The sequence below is a fragment of the Podarcis pityusensis genome (genome assembly GCF_964106645.2).
Source record: "Podarcis pityusensis genome assembly, chromosome: 8".
Lineage (NCBI taxonomy): Eukaryota > Metazoa > Chordata > Lepidosauria > Squamata > Lacertidae > Podarcis > Podarcis pityusensis.
In genome coordinates this window covers 25,578,379-25,597,059 of record NC_138033.1, presented here as the reverse complement: position 1 = coordinate 25,597,059, position 18,681 = coordinate 25,578,379, and the positions used below count along the sequence as shown (strand labels likewise).

Sequence of the window (18,681 nt, the reverse complement as noted above, 5' to 3'; positions counted from 1 at the left end):
TTATAAAGTATTTCTGCTCTGACCTGCACACTAGTTCTATACATTTAGTTAGATGAATGTTACCCAACCAGGTCCTGCTGACATATTTGTTAGTTTATTCATTTACGTTGACATTTTATGCCACTTTTCAAGTAAACCTTACAAAGCGGTTTAAGTAAAATCATGGGTAAATTGTTATGTCTACTCCCTCATACTTAGAGGCTCTGCCAAACATGGCTACCAATTCTCATCTAATACCCTACACTACCCTCAAGAGCCACAAGCACTCCTGCCCAAAATGTAAAATAATTTCTCTTCTATGGCGGCTGAGCAAGTGTGAGGCCAGCAATATTTCCAGTGCAGCATATTGTTGTATTTGCTAGATTTCTAGGAAGCTTTCCCCCACTTTAAACTGGAACCACTTGCACTATGCAAAGATACTATCTAATGGGGCTTACAGTATGGATACTACATGTCAGCTGTTGACTTAGAGTGGACAATCCTGGAGTATAAGAACAATATCAGAGCATTAATGCACCACAGAAATAGTAAACTTCAGATTAATGTTTTCCCATATGGCTAGGGGCTAATAATGTATACAGAACATAATATTTTTTCTTGCACGTTATTGTACACTCCCAATATTTCCCCCAGTGTTATAAATACTTTCTCTCTAAGGAAAATTCTGACACAGCTACATGCTTCTGCTACTGCAAAACTACAAATGCTCAAAACAAGCTATCTCTAAAAAGCAAAATATTATTACCATATATTTAGCAAAAGCTAGTGTTTACCACCATCAAAGGCTATGAAAAGTTTGTTCTATTTACCTGTCTGTTGGCAATGTAACTATGAAAAATCTAGTGACCTCCAGGGAATAAGCAACATATCAAGGGCAGAACCTTACTGGTTTCAGTAGCTATACAATTAGCCAAAACATAAACCTTAATTATTCATAATTTTCCATTGGGCTGCCATATACACTACGGCGTTCGGTTCTTGGGTGAAAAATACAGAATGTGGCATTCTGTACTATGCTGGTTTCTCAACTAATACTGAAGGTGCACACAACCCCAAATGTTGGTGTGACAAAGTGAAATTTGCTTACACATCAATTTTAATACCTTAAATACAAAAAGATAGCTTATAATACCAAAATAATACAGTCTTACATCACTTTGTTTATAAATGAGAGGTAGCTAACCTGTAGCACTCCAGATGTTGCTATACTACAATGCCTTTCATCCCTGACCCTAAGCCATGCTGGCTGGGGTTGATGAGAGTTATAAACATTGTATGTAATTATTTAACTGTATCTACAATTGAGTGGTAGTTGCCTTAATACCATATGGTAGAGCTGGCCCTGATGTCAAGTCACTAAGAATGCTCACACTTCCTTTCAGAGTTGCATTGTTTATATTCAATTGTAAGCTGCCTTGAATATAGCAATTTTAAAATCAAAATAAATAGAAGGGAGCATTTTACAATTTCTCCTAATATCACAGCTGTTGAGGAGAGACCTCGTCTTGTTCCATAATGCTAATGATGCAAGAGCTGCAGAGATTTTTGAAAGGAAGGATTGATGGGCAGGAAGGAGTGCTTAACCTTTTTCTCTTGCTTGCTGATTTTACCTTGCAAACCCCCTACAAGCAATGTTTAGCCTGTTGTTCTCTTGTTATAACCCAGAATAAAGCCTCACTAGGGTAAAAGCAGTCTCTCAGGCTATCTGGCAGCAGGATTGAAGTACATGAGTAAAAACACCTCCTCCTCCCATCTGTTGATTCACCAACCAAACCCCACATCCATGGGCATAGCAGAGAGGGGCAGGTTCCCCCCTAAATAAATAAAAATAAATAAAAGTACATAGCTAACTGAGGTTCTGCCCCCCTAACAAAATGCCTGCGCCTCCTAACAAAAACCTTGCCTACGCTCATGCCCCCACCTTTGTGTCACCTTAGCAAATGTGGTTTTGGGAACACACATTTGGCAAGGTGGCGTGTAGTTCCACCTTCCTACAATAACTCTTTCAGGGTGTAGATCTGGCAACCTATTTTGTGCTTAGAATCTTTTATCCACCCTTCCCCATGTTGTTCTGTGTATTGTGTATGTGTAATTTCAAACATTTTGGCCTTCAGTTTGTGCATATGTAGTGAGTTTTATAACATTTTTATACCGGTACTTCCTAATAATGGGCTTTAAAATTGAAACAATGGCAGATGTTTAGCTAACATACACTGCCATATCTTGAAAGATCAAGAAGGGTAGGGAATACAGTCATAATTCCTCAAAGCTGATAAATTTGCATTAAATTTATTATTGTTTCTCCTGAATCCAAGTGCTCTCTCCTAGTGCACAGTATAAACATGTTTACTTAGAAGTAAGTCCTACCAAATTTACTGGCTTTCATATCATAGTAAGTATTCTTAGGATTGTATCATTGGTGAAAGAAAGCAGGATTTCTCTTCTTAGTAATACTCCATTCCTATTAGCTCCTTGTCCATATTTTCTGTCTGTTTCATTTTGTTTGGAAAATGGCAGGGTAGAATGTGTTTGGTGTAACCTTAATCCTGACCAGCATCTGGGCTCTGTTTAAAAAAAAATAAAGCAGCTTCGAACAGAGGCTTCTGTATACATTTGCATGCTTTAAGTATAGAATGAACGTTTTAAGATCCAGAACAAAATATGTGATATTTTCTTTTGTCTTGAAACAAAGGCTATATCCAGATTTTATTTTTTTATTATTTTAATGTAAATGAAATGTAACTGTGGTATACAGATGAATATGAATTCTCTTGTACATCAGATGTTATCAAGATTGGCATTCTCAAACATGATACCCATTGCAATCCCATGCACACTTTGCTGGGAGTAAATACTGTATTGAACATAGTGGGCCAAGTAGACATGCAGAAAACTGCACTGTAAATAACTTTGTTCTTTTTGCTGTTTGTGTTGTGTTTTAATCTTATTAATTCAGAACAGAAACTGTATGAGGAGGACACATGTTTAAATTTGAAATGTACATCATGGCCAATCTATGGTTTGCATTTGTGTTATAAATCAGATTAAGCCTTGTAGGCAAAAGCAACCTCATACTCCAGTGCTACTCCCACATATTTAGAAATAAGCTCCATTAGTCAGTGGGTTTTATTCTTGACAGTAAATATATAATATTCAACTGATCAAATACAAGAGAAAATGATAAAGAAGAATAGAGGGTTTAAAAAAAGAAAAGAAAAAGAAAACATTGATCATTCAGGGGCACTTAATTGAGAATTTTCACATTTAAGGTACTGATAACAAATTTCACTCCTCTGTTATAGTTTTACTTCAGCCTTCACAAGCTTTTCCTATCAAATGTGCAAAGACCCATAGTTTCAGTAAATAACACAGAATAAGATGTTGACAATAGCTTTTTGGGACCCTAAGGTCTTTCCTGGCACAACACTGTGACTACCCTAAGAACCAGGAAGTCCTTGGTTTTCAAATTTTACCCGCTTTCATTGTGTACACTTTCACAAGCCCACTCTGTGATGCAGTGGTTTGAATGTTGGAGTAGAACTGGAGGACCCAAGTTCAAATCCCAACCATATGACTGTGGGCCAGTCACAAAATATCAGCCTAACCTAGTGCATCACAGAGTTTTGTGTGATGATAAAATATAGGAGAGGGCCATGCACAGTGCCTTGAGCTTTTTGGAAGAAAGGTGGAATATAAATAAAATAAATCAGTAAGCCTCAGTAAGCCCCACAATCTGTATGATGACTGTACAGGCCTGCCTTAAAGGTTGTTTGAGGCTTACAACAAGGTAGTGAATGTTGAAGGACTTTGAACACTTTAAAGTACTTTATAAATTATTTTTCTTCTTATTACTTCCAGACTATTGGCTTTATAAGCACAAATATGGCACAATATCCAGGCATTGTTCTCAAGGAAGTCATTTTGTTGTATTACTGTGAAGATGCAGTTATTTTTCTATCTAGTCCAGTTATTGTGATTTGAAGTGTTGCCTAGAAAGTGGTTATGCAAGTGTTATGGGCACTATAATGCATGTACCAACAGAGACAATTTCTCATGTTGGGATCCTAAAAGTGGTATGCTCAGCTTGAGATTAAGGAACAAGTATAGGCACTAAATTCACTTAATTGAAGGCAAGGTTTAGCAATGGGCCTCTAGATTGTGTCCAACTTACATCCTCCCATCTGTCAGCAAAGCTACATCCAAGCCAATCTGAATGGTTGTCAGAAAGGCTCAATATAAAACTCTTCAAAATAACTAGGCGGACATCTATCTATAATAAATATTGACTTTCTAACTGATAACCTGGATAAACTCTGGACATAGCAATCCTAGATTCATATTAAGCTTGGACTGGAGGGATACTACTGTTATGCTAGCAGATCAGCTGCCATATCCAATACATGCTCAGCCTGGGATGGGATGACGCACAAGTAGAAAATACAAAAGTGGTAGCAAAACAACAGACATGCCTCAGCATCTTTGGAACCACTGACAGAGTCCCTCAATCAGGGACTGTGGTCATTACAACACCCATATCTAGTGAACTCATGGCAAAGGGAAGATGTTCCCAGTACATGCCCCTGCACCACCACACACACAACATGCAAGCTTTGCTGCATTGGATACCACTCACAGTGTTTGCACTCCATCAGCTCCAGTGGCTCAGTCAGCAACAACTATTCTGCTGGTTCCTAGGCATTCCTTCAGTAAAGGTTCAAATTCCTTTATGTTGTACACAGTCCTTATTTTTGAACACAGCACATACATTGGGGAGGAAAGGGAGCCTACACAGCACAGCTCTCACCTAGCTCATTGGGCAGGACACCTGCACAGAGCACACAATGTCTTCTTGGAATGAGGGTTTAAAGTGCATCTAGAAAGTGGGGAGGGAGACTCTTTAGAGCACTGGTTTTCAACCAGTGTGCCGTGCCACCGTGCCTTGAATAATGGTCAGGGGTGCCATGTGCAACACTGGCCTCTGTCCCTCTTTCTTTCCCTCCCTCCTCTGATGCTCTCTCGTGTCTCTGCCTTCCAAAGGCTTGCATGGCTGTTTGTTGCAGCAGCCCAGGCTACAAGCTCCCCAAGCTGGGGCAGCTCAGAGACCAGGGATGGCAGAAGCAGCTGTATGGAGGACTCCCAAGGAGAGAGGAGAGGAAAGGAGGCTGAGGCAACACTCCACAAGGGAGGGTGTTCAAAAAAGGGTGAGAGGCTGCCAGCTGTGCAAGCAAGGGGTGACATAGCTGGACTCCTAAGCCCCACAGAAGTGCCACAGAAAGAATGTAGTTGGTTAAGGGAGCCGTGGACTTAAAAAGGTTGAAAACCTCTGCTTTAGAGAAAAACCCAAAGGGAGGAGTCAGGAGTGGCAACAAAGGGAGACTGAGTCAGCCGTGGTCACCCTGATTGATGACCGTTGAAGAGAGTGGGATGGGAGAGTGTGACCTTGCTCCTGCTTCTTGATCTTTCATTGACTTTTGATACCATTGGCCATGGTATTCACCTGGATCAGCTCTGGGGAATGGGAACTAAAGGCACTGTGTTAAATTGGTTCCAATTGTACCTTCTGGATCATGTCCAGACAAAAGCATTATATGAGTGCTTTTTTGTCCCTTGGCAGCTATGCTATCTTATCTCCAGTACTATCTATGAAGCCACTGGGATTGGTTAAGGTGCTGTCATTAACCAATAACCCTCAGCTTTATTTCTCTATAGCAGGGGTGTCCAACAGGTCGCTTGCGATCTACTGGTTGACCCCCTCCCCCAATAAAAGCTCAACAACTTCGGCTGATGCTCTCCCAGAAAAGCTCAGCAACTTCAGCTTTGGCTCATCCTCCCCTCCAAAAAAGCTCAACAACTTTGATGGGTAGATCCCTGCCAGTTTTTTTACAGTGGGAGTAGATCACAGTCTCTTGAAAGTTGGATGTGCCTGCTCTATAGCATCTGAATTGGGTAAAGTCCCTTGACTAGTGCTTGGATACAGTGGTGAGATGGATGAGGGAAAAATAAGCTGAGTTTGAATCCTGGCAAGATGGAGGCAATGTGGGAGAGTGGTTCTTGTGTCTGATAAATAGGTCAATTGCCTAACCTGGTTAGGGTTGCACTGCCCTTGAAGGAGCAGGTTCACAGGCTGGGGGTGCTTTTGTGTCCAGCTTTGTCACTGGAGACCCAGGCAGCCTCAGTGACTGGTACCAGTTGTGACTGGTACAACAGCTGCAACAATTCCCAGTCGGGGAAAGCTTGGCCACAGTAGTTCATGTATTGGTTACTTCATGATAGGATTACTGCACTATGCTGCATGTGGGGCTTCTCTTGCCTCTCCTTCCTCATCTTTCTCCCTCCCCATCACCCTCAACTGACTACCTAATATGCTCTGGCAGGAGTACCCACCCTACTTGTGTATTTTGAGAGGCCTGACCTATTATATTCCAAGACATTTTAGTGAGCAGAGAGAGGAGAGGGCACTATTCCTGTCCTGAACCCATCAAGCACCCTACATGCCCTTCCTCTCAGTCCCATCCTGAGTTCATCTGAAGTAATATCACACTAGGATATGGGAAAGTGATCCCTATCTACTACTCCCCAAAAAACAAATCAAAGTGTTTACTGATCAGCACCCAAAATGCAGTAGATCCTGAAATGGGGTTGCAACAGTATCACCCCAGCATGGCTCTTGTGCTTTGGACAGTGACTTTATAGACAGCAGGGCAGCTGGTGCTGTGTCCCTTATAGCACCAGCTCATTTAGAATTTGCATGTATCATAACTATCCTGGAGCTTGCAGCAACACAGCACTTTTCCTGGACCAAGTAGGTTAGCCCCACAGGAACAATCAGGAGCATCCTTATTCAATATCTGCACAGAACAGGGTTTGGGGAGGATTGTCTACCTATGGGAGTGGGACCAGGGCTTTTTTTCAGCTGTAACTCAATGAAACTCGGTTCTGGCACCTCTTAGCTGGGCGCCATTGCCATTCTAAGAGAACAAGTGAGTTCATGGTGAGTTCCTGCACATCTTTTTCTAGAAAAATAGCAGTGAGCAGGACCTGTGGGGAGAGGGAGAGACAACAATGAGTAGCAATCAGCAGCTGTCCTGAACCTAGACACACAGTAGGTGATTCTGAGAGAGTGAGCTTAAACTGAATGGTGATACTTGGGTACTCTGCCAGTGCTCATGCCTCAGCCTCCCCATTGCAGTGACTATGAGTTTTCCCTCTCCCCCTTTGTGGGTTTGTAATGAAACACTGTGTGTCCAGTGACTATTTGTTCTCTTACATGCTGGTCTATGATCCAACAAGGATTATAGGACTCTCCTTTCTTGTAGGTTTTTAAGCAGAGATTGAATGGCCATCTATCATGGATGCTTTAGCTGGGATTCCTGCATTGCAGGGAGTTGAACTAGACGGCCCTTGGGGTGCCTTCCAACTCTACAATTCTCTGATTCTAAGGCAAAAAGTGCCAGCAGTGCCAGTGGTTGAAGTGGAGCACCTGGTCTTTGCTGCAGAGACCTTAACTGCATGTGTGGATGAGTGCATCTCCTGTGTGGGACACTACTTTCTACTCCGGAGTGGGGAGGGAGTTCAAACAAAACCCAGTAGTCACATATGAGAAAAAAAGGGTGGATGGGTGGGTATGTGGGAGAGGGAGAAAGAGAGATAGGAGACAGTTGCAGCAGTTGTATATTACAGTGTGTGTTCCGCTTTCCCTTGTTTATCTATGTGGGGTGCTCTGTTCTGACTAGAGATGGGTGAATCTGTTAGTTTTGTTTCTTTCAGTTTCTCAGTTTCCAGATCTTAAGTTCAGTTACCGGTACTTGGCTCCAAAATTGTATTGCAGAATTTAGAGAAGTGTTAATTTTGAAATTCACAGAGCCTCGGGGGTGCTGCTGGGGGTGCCACAGCTGCAATGTATAATGGAAGGTGAGAGGTGGGGTTGGTGCTGAATTTTGGCATCACATAGGGCATCACTGAAATTTGAGACCCCAAGGTCTGCCATTGGTTCTGCTGGTGCATCTGTCATGGTGGTATAAGTCCAGTACAGTGCCTTTAAGCTATACCATATTCAGTAATCTTTTTAAAGTAAAAAAATTCCTTCCAGTAGCACCTTAAAGACCAACTAAGTTAGTTCTTGGTATGAGCTTTCGTGTGCAAGCACACTTCTTCAGATACACTGAAACAGAAGTTGCCAGACCCTTCTATTTCTACTTCTGTTTCAGTGTATCTGAAGAAGTGTGCTTGCACACGAAAGCTCATACCAAGAACTAACTTAGTTGGTCTTTAAGGTGCTACTGGAAGGAATTTTTTTTTGACTATGGCAGACCAACACGGCTACCTATCTGTAACTTTTTAAAGTAGTACAGGGAGCAAAATTGTTTGGCCTCCTGGGAGAGGGAGTTCCATAATCAGGGTGCCGTCACCCGGAAGAACCGACTCATTATACCCATTACAGTTAAAGAGGGGGAATCTGAGTTCTATAAAGTGACATTAACATTTGGGGGGCATTTTCTCATATATTCTGAACCCAATCCATTTTAGGGCCTCAAAATGAAAACTAGTAGTGTGAGTTGACCCCAGAATCCAGTGGAGTTCTTTCACCACAAATGTTATCGACTTCCTTTGACTGACTGACATACTAACCAACTGATGTTTTTGGACAGCTTTCAAAGACAGTTATACATACAGTGTGTTAGATTAGTTTAATTTAGAGGTTAACAAGGAGTGTATAATGGTAGCCAAGTCACCATTCACTGGTATAGGCCACTAAGGCTTACAAAACAAAGGTGGTAAAAGGAGCTGGGGAGATGTTGCAGTTTAAATTGTGAGCCTTTGGGCTTGTGTTCAGCTGCCACATGTGTTCCAGTATCTGCCTGGGTCAGGGGTCAGTAACTTTTATTTCTATGAAGAGCCATTGACACATGGGAACAGCAAATTTGAAGGCAGTGGTGTTTTTGGTGGAGTTTTAGGAATGGGTGAAAATGTCAATTTCAGGTTTTCTCTGTTTCTTGTTTACCTTATTGTTTTTCCAATCTTTAGTTTGGTTCTCCACATTTCCTCATCAGTTTTTCTCATACATTCGTGTCTGTGTGTGTGTCTGTCTTCATGAAATTCACCAGCATTTCTGTGTGCATTTCTCCTTATGTACACATTTTTGCATGTGATTTTGCCATGTGTGTGTGTGTTAAAACACACACAGAGAGAGAGAGAGAGAGAGAGAGAGAGAGAGAGAATGCTTCATATTCAGCATTGCTCGGGAATTCTGAGAAGCAAAAAATCAGTACAGTGGTACCTCAGGTTACAGATGCTTCAGGTTACAGATGCTTCAGGTTACAGACTCCGCTAACCCAGAAATAGTACCTTGGGTTAAGAACTTTGTTTCAGGATGAGAACAGAAATTGTGCTGCAGCAGCGGGAGGCCCCATTAGCTAAAGTGGTACCTCAGGTTAAGAACAGATCTCCAGAATGAATTAAGTTTTTAACCTGAGGTACCACTGTACAGAGAATATCAGTGTGCATTGAAAAGATCAGTCGGCCATTCAAAATTGCATTAAACTTAGGTGTGAGCAGTTTCTCCACTTGTTCCGTGCTTTATAGGTCCAATCATGGCCTTTGTCCCACTGCTTTCCCCTTGAAAACCTGCTCTTTAGATCTAAATCGGAAAAAATGGCAATCTGCAGAAAACCTAGTTGCCATTTGTTCCTATTCAGTGCTAAACCGCAGGTTTTCTTGGAGGGAAGCAATGGGACAAACAGAGATGTGGATAAGTCCTTTAGATGAAAACTTGCTCCTTGACCACAGGAACCACCGTGCCAAATTTGGTGATGCTTAAGAGGTGCCCAAATATATACTGAATAGACAAACAAATGTGAATTATACCACACAAGCAATTTCCCCTACTATAATGTATTTTTATTGTTATTTTCACTAATATATGCATTTATGCACACTTCCCCCTAGTATATGCTTTTTGTGCCCATTATTTGGTTGGAGAACTGCATTACAAAATTCGGAGAAGTATTAATTTCTAAGTATGTATGTCTGTATTTTGATTCACATACTGTTTCAGGAAGTGCAATTTAGGTAGAGTTACCATTAAATGATAACTGGATCAAATTTCTCCCTCATAGTCCTCCCCACCCCCACCCCGTTCTTTCTGTCACACCTTTCCCATCAAATAGAACCTGCAGTCTTAAAATTCATGTGCACTTCTCACTACCCATTCTTTCTACAGTTGTTCCACTCTCAGGCTCCTGCCTTTGAAAGGCCACAGGTTCCCCACCTCTGCTGTATACATTTTAGATGGGAAAGGATGAAGAGCTTCTAAAAGAAATGGTCTGGCTTTTCAAGCAAGTCTCAGACATAGTTGTTCTCTTTCTGCAAAGTAGGCAGCATTCTCCTCTATGTTTATTAGATGGTTCCTTAAGCAACTATTGTCTTTTGGATGACTGCAGTTCTATTTGTGCATGTATATCATATGTGTCATGATGTATTAGAAATGTGTGTGGGGTAAAATACAATCACTGTTGTTTATGAGAACACAGTATGTGGTGTAGGTTGGGCTTTTTCCTCATTGTCTTCTGTTCAAATGGATCTGTTTATACACAGTGCTTCCAAAGCACTGCTGAAGAAGGAAACCAAATGAACCAACCTGCTGTTATCCAGATCTGATACTCAGTTGACAATAAGTATTAGAGAAGAAGGGGGTGGTATGATGTAATATCATAACTTGTTCTCATTTGTCAGGTGCTCCACGAATCACCCACTCCAGTGCAGAAGAACAGGCCTTCCTTAGTTGCTTCTTGTAACATGGAGGGGGGACTTTTAAAATCCTCCTCTCAGCATATAGATTTAGATGTGGCAAATAGAACCTTAAAAACACAGTCTCTGTGTTGGCTTTTCCCATTAGTTTCAACTCTGCTTAACAATATTTATTTTATGACATTTATATCCCACTCTTCCTATCAGTGAGCAAAAGGTAACATGCATGGTTTTCCTCCCTATTTGAGCATCACAACAACTGTGTGAGGTGAGGTAGGTTAGGTTGAGAACTCGTGACTGAACCTAAGTCATCCAGTGAGCTTCAGATTTGAACCTGACCTGAGATTTGAATGTGGTATTTGAACCAAAAAGGCTTACCCATGCTTAATGTAGTTTTGAGCACATATTTCTGGATAAAACTGTAGCTGAGCCTAAGCACTTGCAACTGAAGCAACTGCTTATTCTTTCCCTGCTTACTGCCATCTTCAATCTGCTGTTACTTTTGAGTTGAATTTTATATTGTAAGCTCTGGGACAAGGACCTGACCTCTTGTAATCTGTAAAGCGGCATATACAGTGGTACCTTGGGTGTCAAACTTAATCTGTTCCGGGAGTCCGTTTGACTCCTGGAATGGTTCAAAAACCAAGGCGCGGCTTCTGATTAGCTGCAGGAGCTTCCTGCACTCAATCGGAAACCATGAAAGCCACGTTGGACATTCAGCTTCAGAAAAATGTTCACAAATCAGAACACTCACTTCTAGGTTTACGGGGTTTGGGATCCGATTTGTTCAGGAGCCAAGCCGTTTGACAACCAAGGTACCACTGTACATTGATTGTGTTATAAATTGAGGATTTCATGGTAATGCCAGCAGTGTTCTGGAGTGATGCTATGTCGGGCATTGTGGGAAATGTGTTAATAATGGCTTATTGCCTCCTGATGTGTGGCGGGGGTGGGGTTGGGGTGGTGGGGACAGTTGTCAGTGCTGGGAGGAAGGTTGACTGGGTGCTAGGGCCCAGCAGCTGACTGAGGTTGCTGTGTGCTAATGCTGGCCCTGAATGCTAGTTCTGATTTCTAAGAACTTAAATACAGTGACAATTGTACTTTGCAAAGGAAATACTGGGTCCTGATAAACGTTAAGGGTTAGGCTATAAATAACATTCTATAGGTGGAGACAAATAGGTATGAATGAATGGATGTTGAAGTATACCTCCTCAAGTATGAAGTAATCTAGGATGACTTCTAGACTCAAACAAGACTTTTAGAAGTCACATTGTTAAATTCCTGGCGTGGGACAGGGGTTTCATAAACCTCTAGCCAGTGTTATCACACATGAATTGTTGATATATACTCACCATCAGTTATAGTAGAGAGGTTTATATCTAGGGACTGTTGTGTTTGCCTGTGTGTGTACTGGTAATAAAACAAGATTTATTTTTAATTGGCCATTAAAGCTAGATGGGTTTTTAAAATTCAGAATATCTCACTGGTCTGATCTTGGTTCCATGATGAACTGTTCTGTGTTTACCATACTATAAAATGACAAGAGTTGCCTCTTCTCCCTGTTCTTGTTCATTCTAAGTTCAGCATCACTAGAACTAAATGTTGGATTACTCACTTTTGCATTTATATTATTCTACATTATTATGAATGTGCAGAGGTCACAAAACAAGCACACTGAAGCTTAAAACCCGAATCATACACTTGGCAGTGTCTGTACTCATACTTTTCAAGCTTCTTCAGTTTGCATTCCCCTTTTGAGCCCCTGCAGGTTGAGAATTATATTACAGGAACTGAATGTGCCGCATGCTCCGCTCCATCTGACTCTACTTAGATCCAGTTCATATTTTGCATTTCACCGGCTAGGACTGGTAAAATAATAGATTTCCTTGACTCAGATTCAGTCCACTTTCTTGTCTTTTAATATGCAGCTCAAAGTTTTGGAACTCACTGTAAAATTATAATCAGACATTAGCGCCAAGGTTTAGCAACCTGCTGAGTCCTTAACATGTTACATTTCTGAGAACCATGTTGTTAACTTTAATGAAGAGTATGTTCACATTTAAAATCCATGCCACTCTTTGAGCGTTGCAGCTTGTGTTCAGCAAATGCTCAAACTCCACATCAGTTTTTGCTATAACATTTTCTCTTCATGTTCCCGAGTACCATTCTGTCAGTACTGGGAGTGGGGGAGAGTAGGAAGGTTGATAGATCTTGGTGGTACCGAATAACAATTTCAGCACAATTATTGCAGCTTTTGTTATACAATCAGGAATTCAACATATTCTATTTTATTTGGAAATTATTTTGATCTCTCCTAGTACTCTAAGAACTGTATTAGGATATTTTATAGGAGATGATGCACAAAAAGTAGGTAACAGCATACATCTAAGGCATTGCATATTTATAATGTAGCTTCAAAACTACTTACAGTAGTATCCACTTGGCTTATTCTGCAAAGTAACCCAACCCTCTTTTGACTCCATTCCACAGCTTGTAACTCACTCTATTAATTATAAATAATAGATGGATCTCCTGTTCTTGGTCCTGTGGTATATCAGAATGCTGTGCATTTTAGTCAGTATTTGTCTTATATTTTCTTTCCTTTCCTCCTCTGTTGTTGCTTTCAACCTTGGAAGCATTTATTGTTGAAATGTTATCCTGTTCCTGAAGATCACTCCATGCCATGTTTGCAGACTGCTTAGGGGCCAGGGATAATGATAAGGGGTATGTGTGTGTATGTGCACTGCATGAGGGAGACAGCGTGTCCCAATCCTGTTTCCATGTCAACGATTCAGTCCACATTTGCCATCACACAGTTGGCAGAACAGGTTTTTTTTATGAGAGAAACCCTATTCCCCTCTTTTTTAGCATCCTAATCTATACCAGGTTTCCTAAACTGCCTTGGTACTATGTTAAATGGCAGGACTACTTTCATGAAACTCCACTTAATAGCAGCCAACCTAGTGGTGGTGGTCTGTACTGCCATCTGGGAGACTTAAGTTAGCTGAACCATGATAGCAAAGCAAGTAGGAACTGGCACTGCTGTGGAGGCCATGTGCTCAGTAAATAACAAGAAGACAAGGGGGGGAAAGTGCACCATGTTTGTGACCAACTGTCCTGCTAAGAAAGGAGGAGCTGGCTCCCTGTGGTCTCTGCCTTCTGCCTTCGTCCTTAAGCTTCTAGTTATGTTATGTTAATTTTTTAAAATTTTTTATTAAAATAGGCATAAGCTGTCATTCATCAGCACTGTTTGCAGCAATATAAAATAATAAGCACAAAGTTAAAATACAACACAAAATAGGGCATTGCTGAGGGGTAAAAAAAAACCTTTCCATGCCTAAGGCCCCAGAGTCAATCCCTAGCGCATTCAATCCCTTTCTGAGACCTGAAGAGCTGCTGCCAGTCAGTGTCATTGGTCTCCAACCCTATTACTGGGTCACAGCCTGATTTAAGGTATGTCACAGCAGAAGCACATTGTTGTTGTTGAGATATAAGAAATGGGTACCAAAATACATTCTACATCCAAAGAGGTAGAAGGCCACTGGTGTAGACAGTGTTGCACTCAATGGCCCAATGATCTAGCATAGTATAAGAAACCTTCCTATCTTCCTTTCCCCTCAAAAAAGGACAATGTGGTATAGTGGTTAGAATGTCGGGCTAGGACATAGACAAAGAGATTGAGGTTCTCCACTCAGCTATGAAACTGACTGGGTGACCTTGAGCCAGTCACTATCTTTTAGATCTGATTGCGCCGAACTTGTTATGAATTAAATCTTCACATGCAGTATTATAGACCTCATTAAAGTGGGAAGTGATGCCATGCTAAATTATGATCTGCAGTCATGAGTTCACACAATTTGACTTCTAGACTTAGCCTACCATCCATACCCTTCTCTTTGCTCTATGCAAATTCAGTTGATGACAGCCCTCTCTCATTCCACTTTTCTGGCTTTTGGCATACCTTCCCCTAAGAACAAAACAAAACTCCTTCCCTCACACTATCTCCTTGAAATCAACTACTGTATATTTAAAGGGGTTTCCAAGATTTGAAAAAGCTCCCAGTTTGTATTTCTGTCTTTTATCAGCTTGCTTCTGTCCTATTGCTTTTGATCAAATCTTCACCTTGATCCATGTTGCCGACACTGTGATTCTAAGTCCACTCTTGGAAGCAAATACAACTGAACTGAATTTATTGTCAAGTAAATGTTTTAAGCCTTCTAAGCAGACGCCGTGCTACTATGTGTTCTTGTACCAGAATCTAGCTTTCTGCTGAAACAAAATACATATTCAGTAGTAACAGCAGACATAATAGTACTCATTCTGTAAGAAGATTATTAGGTTTGGGGAAGAGGATTGGTTGAATGAAATAAATGGTCACAGAATCATAGAACTGGTGAGTTGGAAGGGATCCCGAGGGTCATCTAGTTCAACCCCCTGCAATGCAGGAATCCTGCCAACGGGGGGGGGGGCTTGAACCCCCAATATTCTGGTTAACAGCCAAATGCACTGACCCATTGTGCCACAGAGAACCATTTTTCAAATCCCAGTGTTTGGAATAAATAGAATGCTTCAGTATTTTTACTTTTCAAATCAAGGGTTGCATTTTCCTAGATTCGTACGGAACTCAACATACTGAGTGGCTGATGCTGACTGGCATCTTTGTGAGCACAAATGTTTGAACGTAGTCATAACTGTTTCATTTTTAAAATCCCATTTCTATAATTTTATTTATTTATTTTACTTATTTTGTAGAATCTGCCTTTATAGCAAAAGGTCTGTGCTGTCTTACAGCTTGCAATGTGGAGTCAGAATCACTACATATTGACCTTTGATGACTTACATCCCAGTTTTCTGCTATGGATGGAACTCCCTATGGGATCTATTCTATTATGCAGATATACCAGATGTAGCACATATGGTTTAAATGTTTTGTTCTGAATTTTATGTTACTCCCCCGTGGAACTTTGAACATGCCATAAATGTACGAAAACAGCATATTTACACATTATTTTCTTTCTTATATTTATAACCAGCTTTTCAGCCAAGATTGGCTCTCAAAGCAGCTCACAACAATGATCATCCATCACGAAGATACCATGGGAGATAGTAAGTATGCATGAGTATGTGTATATCTTGCAGACTCTTTAGATCACTGCTACAGTGTAATTATTAGATAGATGATGCCCTTAAAAGAGCAAAGCTACTTTAGAACAGTAGCTTGATCTTGTGGTGTTAGTATTGTCACCGAATTAGAGAAATCTTACAGCACAATCCTATCCATGCCCACTTAGAAGCAAGTCCTATTGAATTTAATGGGGCTTGCTCCCAGGTAAGTGTGGTTAGGATTGCAGCCTCTGAGTAGACCATGGTTAGGATTGTGCTGTTGAGTAATGATAAGAGTGGTAATCTAGCTTTTAAATCTACCTAAATTTGTATATGAATAAAACAATGGTTTTGAAGAGAAATATGTTATGCTCATGAATGCATATGAAAGGGGTGTTCCATTCCTGTGTGAGAGTGATTAATGGTGGGTGCCTTTCTAGCCAAAGCAGGTAATTACTTAATGTATCTGAGTAAAGGTTGCAGTCCTAATTAAAAATGAGCAGTGGGTTGTCCAAATGGAACATAGGAAGCTGTCTTATACCATGTAAAACTATTGGTCCATCTCATTCAGCATTGTCTTAACTGATTAGCAGTATCATTCCAGGGCAGGCACAGGCAAACTCAGCCATCCAGATGTTTTGGGACTACAACTCCCATCATCCCTAGCTAACAGGACCAGTGGTCAGGGACGATGGGAGTTGTAGTTCCAAAACATCTGGAGGGCCAAGTTTGCCTGTGTCTGTTCCAGGGTTTCAAACTGGAGTGTTCCCAGCCCTACACCAGGAAATGCCAGGGATTGAACCCAGGAACTTTTCAATGTAAAACACGTGCTTCAGCGTTGATCTATGGCTCAGTAATTAGAAAAAAGCCATTGGCTATACATCTAGGAAACACCTAGGTTTTTGTGGAACATCTATCCTGTGCATGTCCATGTTGGAAAGCATGTATTGGAAATTCATTACTGAAGAAGCATGTCTATCAGGGAAGCATTTGTCAACTGGAAGATCTTGGGGTGGGGAGGGGAAGGGAAGGGAGGTGCTATCTATTCTGTCCAAAATATCTGAAAATGAGAAAGAGCTGTAGTTAGATGTATTTTGAGAGGACGGTTGGAATACCACTTCATATTTTTACATACTAGAAGCTTAAGTGAAGTAAGAGCAGTTTTTCAGTTACTCTGTTAGGGTAACAGGGAAATTGTAAAAAAAATTGTAGTTGCTGAAACTCAAAAAGAAGAAAGGTAACTACAAAATACAGGGGTACTTCCAGTTGTTTATGGGATCTGTTCTGGAGCTCTGGTCGGATCCTGAGGTTTCCACAACTGGAGGGAACGCTTCTGCACATGCGTACATGGCGGTAGAGCGCTTCTGCACATGCGCATGCAACAAAAACCTGGAAATATACTTCTGGGTTTGCCACCTACGTATCCTGAAGTTTATGTTACCAGAGGGATATGTAAGCTGAAGTACGACTGTACTGGTGCTGGGTATAGGGGGTGCTAGGAGTTCCATCTCCCTCAATATTTTGAATCAGGGGGCCCAGACCCCCAATATTGAGGGAGTCGACATCCCCTGCTGCCGCCAGGTGCCCTCCACACACCCCAGCCCCCACCCTGGAGCTGGGAGGGGGCTAGGATGAGCAAAGGCGAAGATCACCCTCCGCGTGTCTTGCCCCTGCAGGGAGCCCAGCGCTGCAATCCTCCTCTCCTCCTGATGCCACATCGCGGAGGCAGGACACCTGTGCAGCCTGGTGCGTAATCGCTCACGCGCTGGGTGGGATGCATCAAATGATGCCCCCCCAATGTGGGGGGCAAGTCAGTGCCCCTGCTACAAAATATTGCCTTGCATTATGAATGCTTGATAGACATATATTTTATGAATCAAACTACACTATGGTCTTGTTTGCATATCACAGTAAGCCAAGCTATGGCTTACCAGAACTACCGGGTACATGAGTGTATCGAACATGAGAGTGGAACCTGTAGCCAGCCACAATGGCTAACCCAATACCTATGGAAAGCATGCAAGCAACAGCACTCCCCCCACTTTTGATTCCCATCAACTAGAGGTAGACCATATCCATCATGGCTAGTAGGCATTGATAGCCTTATCCTCCATGAATTTGTCTAGTGTTTTTTTCAAGCCATCACATTGATGGCTATCATTACAAGTTGGAAAAGAACACTATAAGTCCTGCCTCCAGCCTGTGGCATTTTGTAGCATTTATTTTTTCATGCATCTGTTTTGTTTAGTGGATGAGCACTCACCTGCTGTCCCACTCAGGCATGAGTGTTTTCATGGTAAGTGTTAAAAACAAAAACCACGCAAAACACTAGCAAGTATTCTTCCATGTCCTCCTCCCCTAAGCCAATGCCTCATTCATTTGTGAACTTTTTGTTTCTTTGTTGTTGTTGTTCTTGGAGGTTATGAACTCCTGTTCCTGCATGGAAGGAAGGGGTGGAAGTAGCAGCCTTGGTTGAACCTAAAATGATGGGGCCAATAATGTGATGTGACCACAAGGCAAATGAAAATTCATGATAGTGTTGTGCACATATAGGGAAGTCTTAAGGACTTCTTTGAGCTGTGTCCAATTCTGGTCTACTAAAACTGAAGTGAAGAATTCACCCAGTGTGGTTATTGGCTTATTAGCTTAAAAAGGAAGAGTGAGTTTGGATAAAAGTTCCTAGGTTCAAGAATAAACATATAGTTGGAATTATTATACCCAATGTGTGGCTGATAAACCCAACTATGAATAAAGACAGTAAATACTGAAGTAGACTACAACTCTCCAAAAAGGTACAGCAAAAACTAAGTAGTAGTCTTCTAGTAAATAATT

General features: G+C 41.4%; 1 protein-coding gene across 4 annotated transcripts in view; it reads left to right on the top strand.

Moving 5' to 3' along the window:
* Positions 1–18,681, top strand: part of ARID1A (AT-rich interaction domain 1A) — a 124,697-nt gene that overhangs the window by 16,632 nt on the left and 89,384 nt on the right. For all 4 annotated transcript variants that reach the window (XM_081015899.1, XM_081015897.1, XM_081015896.1 and 1 more), the window contains one exon: positions 15,780–15,852. The gene's annotated coding sequence lies outside the window, so the exon portion shown is untranslated. The remainder of the gene's footprint in view (positions 1–15,779; positions 15,853–18,681) is intronic.